Source organism: Bactrocera latifrons, unplaced genomic scaffold, assembly GCF_001853355.1.
Source record: "Bactrocera latifrons isolate USDA-ARS-PBARC rearing strain unplaced genomic scaffold, ASM185335v1 scaffold_7, whole genome shotgun sequence".
Lineage (NCBI taxonomy): Eukaryota > Metazoa > Arthropoda > Insecta > Diptera > Tephritidae > Bactrocera > Bactrocera latifrons.
Genome location: NW_017537378.1, coordinates 2,676,927 through 2,682,973, shown reverse-complemented (window position 1 = coordinate 2,682,973; position 6,047 = coordinate 2,676,927). Strand labels below are relative to the sequence as shown.

The 6,047-nt window shown below is 36.4% G+C and overlaps 1 protein-coding gene across 2 annotated transcripts in view; it reads left to right on the top strand.

Moving 5' to 3' along the window:
* Positions 1-6,047, top strand: part of LOC108975781 — a 61,172-nt gene that overhangs the window by 32,819 nt on the left and 22,306 nt on the right. The gene's annotated exons all lie outside the window — the stretch shown is intronic.

Here is a 6,047-nt window from a genome sequence, read left to right as displayed (position 1 = left end):
AAATATTGAAAATTGTAATAATACATTTTTGGTATTTATTATTTAACCCTTATTCAGATATTTACTATATTTTTTTTAACTAAAAATCCGATTTATTAGTATTTTCGCTGTTAATATATTTTTTTAAGTAGGAAAATATTCAATTTCGTTTTGAATTTTTTTTTTTTTCAAAAAATCGTTTTGTTTAATTTTTAATGTTCTATACATACATACAAAATAGAGCACAAAGCTGGCTTGTTTGACTAGTTTAAGCTTTGAAAAACTCTCAAAGCAAATTAATTAGTACTTAAAATATTTTAAAAATAAATTTAAAAAATCGATTAATTTGCTTTTGTTAGTAGTTTTTCGCGATCCGAAACAGCATTTCTTTAAAATATTTATACATATACTATACATTTATATATATTTATTACAACAATTATCACATGCATTTTAACTACCTATCATGCCACACGAGTACATAAATGTCATCCTTAGTTGTTATTATTACCTTAGTTGTCATGAATGTCATCTCATCATACATTTACTCCACAAACCCCAGCATTTCACTGTACCTTACTTATATCCGCCATATTTTATTTCATTGTACCATATACTCATTGCCTCACTCAACCTTAGCAACTCTATCATAAACGCTCTCCTTCACTCTCTCTCTCTCTTATACACAAACCACACAGCCCCTTCATGTATGTATAAAGCTAGTTGTAGTTATGTGTACGCCTGTAAAATAGTATTATCCTTAAAAATCTGCTTGCACTTGCCACGAAACTTTGGCATTCCCGCGCATTCAATGCTGTCTTGTCACTTTGTGCCACAGCTGTTGGCGCTCAGCTGTGCTGGCTCCCAAACGCGAAAACTTATGCGCCGCGTTAGTTGCATTTAATTAAGTATTTAAATTTTAACTACCTTTTTAGTATACTTTCGCCGTCTTGCCGAGGCCGCGCGCTGCCTGCAACACACTCCGAAGCCAACTCTCCGACTTTTAACTGCCTCTTTACACAAAATCGTGGCGTTGCATAGAGTGCAGTTGTTGTTGCATAGTCGTATTGTACTTACTATTTACAAGGTTGCTTAATTTAATTAGCTAGAAGGTAGTTGCGGACCAGCCCCATTTCCCACCCAAAAGCTTTTACTTCCGCTCGGCGCTCCGACTTGCGGCTTTGTTTAACTTTTTCCCCATTTCCACCTCACATACACACATACACTGCACCCACACGCTCATATGCACGCGCGCACTTGTATTTGTGTGTGCTTAAGACGTGCGGCAGTGATTGTTACAAGTCAGCCTTCTAACTCTGCTATACTCCCACTTCTCTATTTATATGTGCGTATGTGTGTGCTTGCGAACTACCCTTTTTCTCCATATTTTATGACTTTCGTCAGTCGTTACTGAAATGAAGTGCTGTCGTGGCGCAAACTGTGGCAGCAGGGGCTGTTGCAAGCATTAGCTTGCACTTTGGAGCGCATAGTTGTTGTAGGAGTGCTGTATATGTGTGTGTGTGTGTGACTTTGATGCATCGAGTGCCTCAAATATTTAACATAATTGTGTACTCACACAGGGCTTTTTCTATTTTTCGCGAAAAGTATTGCAAATAGGCGAATTGTATAAAGTAATCGTACTTTCGGCGGAAAAACGGAGTAGATAATGAAGAGCGACCAGCAAACTGCTGCCTGTAGTTGGTTTTCTTCTCTGAAGTCTTTTAATTAAACTAATTAAAATCATGTTACGTTGCCACAGCTTTCATTGTGAGGGGGGCTTGCGCGGCGCAAAGTAATCATTTCACTCCTCACGCTCATAAATCAGCCAAGCAGAGTTGCATTCGCTGCACCGAACCGTTTACGATGGCGAGCGTCGCCGTTTTTAGCCTTCCGCTCATTTCATTTCGACTTTCTTGCGCTTTGTTGCTGGGTATCAATTTCATTGCCCTCTAGTTTTTTTTTTTTTTGTTTTTTTTTGTTCTTTGTTTTCATTTATAAAGCTAATAAACCTTAAGTGCCGAAGTAGTGCCTTCGGAGTGACAGAAAAGAGCTAGTGAGCGCGTGTGTTGCAAGCACGTACGCCTGTTTGTCGCTCATATGTATATGGTAAGCGCTCGAGTGTGCTTGGCATTCCTGCTTTAACTTCTTTCGCACTCGGCTCACCTGCCTTGCGCTAGGCTAATCAAGCGTCGTTTCAGCCAGGCAAAAGTCGCCGCATCATGCTGCTTTCATTAACCTTTGCAATTATACTCACTGCATTCTGCTGTTTCTTCTACAAATTTTTCGCATATTTTTTTTTTATTTTTTTTTTTTTTTTTGTTGTGTTTGTAAAGTTTTTTGTCAGTAAAAAGCAATTGACACTTGCGCCGCAGGCATATTGCAAGATAGGTGACGAGTGGCATCAGCGCAGTGGCAGTTTGCCACGCTGTTGCAAGTAGAGTTTGCATACGCTGGCATATGTGACCAAGGCTTATTTGCATTTCGTTTGTATGTATGTGTGTGTATATAGGTACGATCACCTTTTGTACACTTCATTTTGATTTAATCGCTTTGTGGCGGGTAAGCGTCAAAGGCAAAACGCGCCGCTAGAGTTACTAAGGATTAAAGCAACAAAAAGCAAACAAAAAAATATTTTATTAAATACCAACATGTTGCAAGCGTAAAGAAACAATTTAGAAACAATATTATTGCGATGAAAAATTATTTTTACATAGAAATAAAATATACAAAAATTAAAGAGAATAAAAAAAATAATAATATAGTCCATAACATCACCTAAAATGAGAACAACGTATCATCAAAACGAAATCAAATCGAAATTGAGATTTTTATTGCTTTTACACTTTTATTACATCATATTACATATTTGTAGCATAAAACTTCCAGCTTCCACTCTTAGATATAACCAATATATAAGCAATATATAACCACTATATAACTAATATATGACCAATATCCAATATATAACCATGTTATAGCCAAAGCTCATATTTTATTTCCATGTGAGTGGTTTCTATTATATCGTTCTCCTTCGTCTGTCAACTTATGAAAGTACAATATATAGAATAATTAATAACCAACTGTATTTCACTTCAAAAAAAAAAAATATATATATATATTTTTATAAGGTCCTATTGTGTTATTATATAAATTTATATATGTGATTTACATTTTTTATATTTTTAAAAATAAATTTTATATATTTTTTATTTTTTTTTTTTACAATTTGCTCAACTTTCCTTCCACCTACAAACAAATATTCAATTTTATATCTTTTTTTATTTTCACTACTCACCTCCACATATCGCTGGCATTATTTTGTAAATAAGCAATTTTAAACTGAATATATCAAAAGTGGCACGTACAGCGATTTCTCACGTGCCGCCATTGCCGTCATAAGCTGTCATAACCCCAAACTATAAGGTGATTCATGGCAGCAGCCCTTTAAATAAACCCTGGCAATTTTATTGCCTATATGAAATTTATTTTTGGCAACATTTCATGGCTTTTTTCAACACTCGCACACAACATTACACACACACATTAAACAGTGGCTGTGTGTATGGGTATGCCGGCCATTTTTCAGTGCTGTTGGAACTGTAGACGCCATACTATTTATGCCTAAGTGGCATATATTTTATGCCAATCACACACACACTGACACTGTGGCATGTGTTATGAGACTTAACGCGGCAAAGATGGTAACATAGCACAGCAGAGCTTACAAGCCTACATATAGTATAATATATGAATACAAGTATATATGCGGCGTTACACTTTTCCAACCACACGAAACAAATCAATTTTCTGTCGAATCTCTGTAAAAAAAAAGCTATGGAAAATTGTGCAAAAAAAAAACATAGTGAAAAAGGCGAAGCGATTCAGCACAAGTTGTGCGAAAGAAAAGCAAAACGTAATGTAATTTATTTATTATTGTGGCATGCTTCCACCAGACAAAGGGCACAGCGTAAACCGCACAACGGAGTACGAGTGATGGTCGTGCGGAAAACGAAAACAGAAAGATAAATACTGTAAAGCGGAGGTGGGGGCTTCGCACTGTCAAAATTATTCCATTTGCCACAGTAGCAAGTCAATGGAGTGAGCCTGCCACACAACTTCACATAAACACATACGTGCAACATGCATTTATATAATAGCAGTTTTCTGTCTTTCTACCACTCATCCGTCGATAGTGTGGCAGTGGTACGCCGTTCGACGGCTCGATCGATTGTCGGCCTATATTTTTCGGCTTTTCGCTTTTGGTTGTTTTTCCGCCTCGCCATTGTGTGTTGACATAATAAAATATGCATTTTTCCGTTTTTGCAACAAACGAAAATGAAAACGAAAACCGAAAATGTTACACAAAGCAAACATTGCAACATATACATAACGGTACAACGACACACAAACAAGCCAACAATGAGGCGCAGCACAAACTAACTTACAACATTTACTCACACACACATACACGTAGCCAACTGCATGTGTGTAACGGCACATCGATTGCAAATCAGCAAATTGAAAAAAGCGCCGCAAAGTAAACTCACAGCGACAGGAAGTAGCCGAAAAACGCGCAAAAAAGCGACAGAAGAAATCGCTGCTGCAGCGGAAGGAAAGCAAAGTAAAACGAACACGAGAAAGTCGAGAAATGTCAACACGGAAAAAACAAAAACAAGAAAGCTGTGCAAAATTTGGGTCAATTGAAAATTTATCGACCAAGCCGATTGCCAGATATGTGCCAAGACATACACTCACACATACACACTCATGTACATATATGTGGCAGTCACAACCTGCCACGCGTCAGCGCTTTCCACCAACTCGTAGCTTGCAACCCAACAGCGGCTTACTTAGCATGCACACTTATTTAAGCCAGTTATGCAACAGCAACAACAACAACAACCGCTGCACTTTATTACAATGCCAGAGCAGCGCTGTTTATATCGACGGTTGCCTCGTTGCTGGCAAGTGGAGCGTGTGTGCGGCCATATCGCCGTGTATTGTGCTTTGTTGGCGCGGCTAGTGGATTTGTGGCAAACGGAAGTCTGCTTGCACTGTCATGTGCAGCGCTTTTCTTACTTTTGCCAATTTTTTCTGCAAGTATTAGCGATCTGCTCTGATTCGCCAGCCATGTGGCAAGGACATGGCTATTTATTGTGCTTAGTTGCATGTAGCTAATACCGAAATTAGCAGAATTAGTTAGTTTGTGGTACAGTTGTCGCTTATACAATTTTGAAAGAAAAAATATTAGAATTTAGAGTTAACTGTAAATATTTGAAAGTTATATCAGCTTCACTACCGATTCGTAACCGGAATGGACGCAAACTTAGAGTCGATGCAGGATTACAACTCTGCAACATTTTCGAAAAGCAGTCAGGAATTTTTTATATCGGTACAATAACAAAAATGACGAGTAAAATTAAATTTTTGTTGTCTTACAAATTTAGTTACAACTTTTTGAAAAAACGATTTTTTCTGGTATTAAATGTTAACTGTTTATTAGTTAAGTTTATGTAAGAAAGGAACTGGATTTGATCCGATCGGAAAATTATGTTTCTCAAAGCCATATGGGAATTTCAAAAGTCGCTACAAATGCAAAAACATTGTTTTTTTCTTACCAAAAAGTTTTGATTTAATTTTGAAAAAAAAAAAAATTATTTTCGGCTTTAAATGTTTATGTTAATATGTAAATCATGTCTACTAGTTTAAAAAATGCTCAAAGATTTTAAATGCTTACCATTTACAACAATAACAATAAAGGTGCTAACTAAATTTTTTTGATATTATTTTTTTTTTTTTTTTACTGAAATAAATTTACACTTTCTCGCTTTAGATCAAATTGTGGTGTGAAAACGATCAACCGAAGAGTAAACTAATGAAATTTTTGTTGCCAGAAACAAATTTGTAAACAGTTGCATTTACACATACACCTATACACACACTTTACGCTTGTTGTTTATAATATTTTTACCTGACAATAGAACGTGTTATATAAAAAGTGGGTTAAATTCATTAGCAGCCAGCATAAAGGAGCTCCACAGCAATGATTACCTGCTCAGCAGCTCACT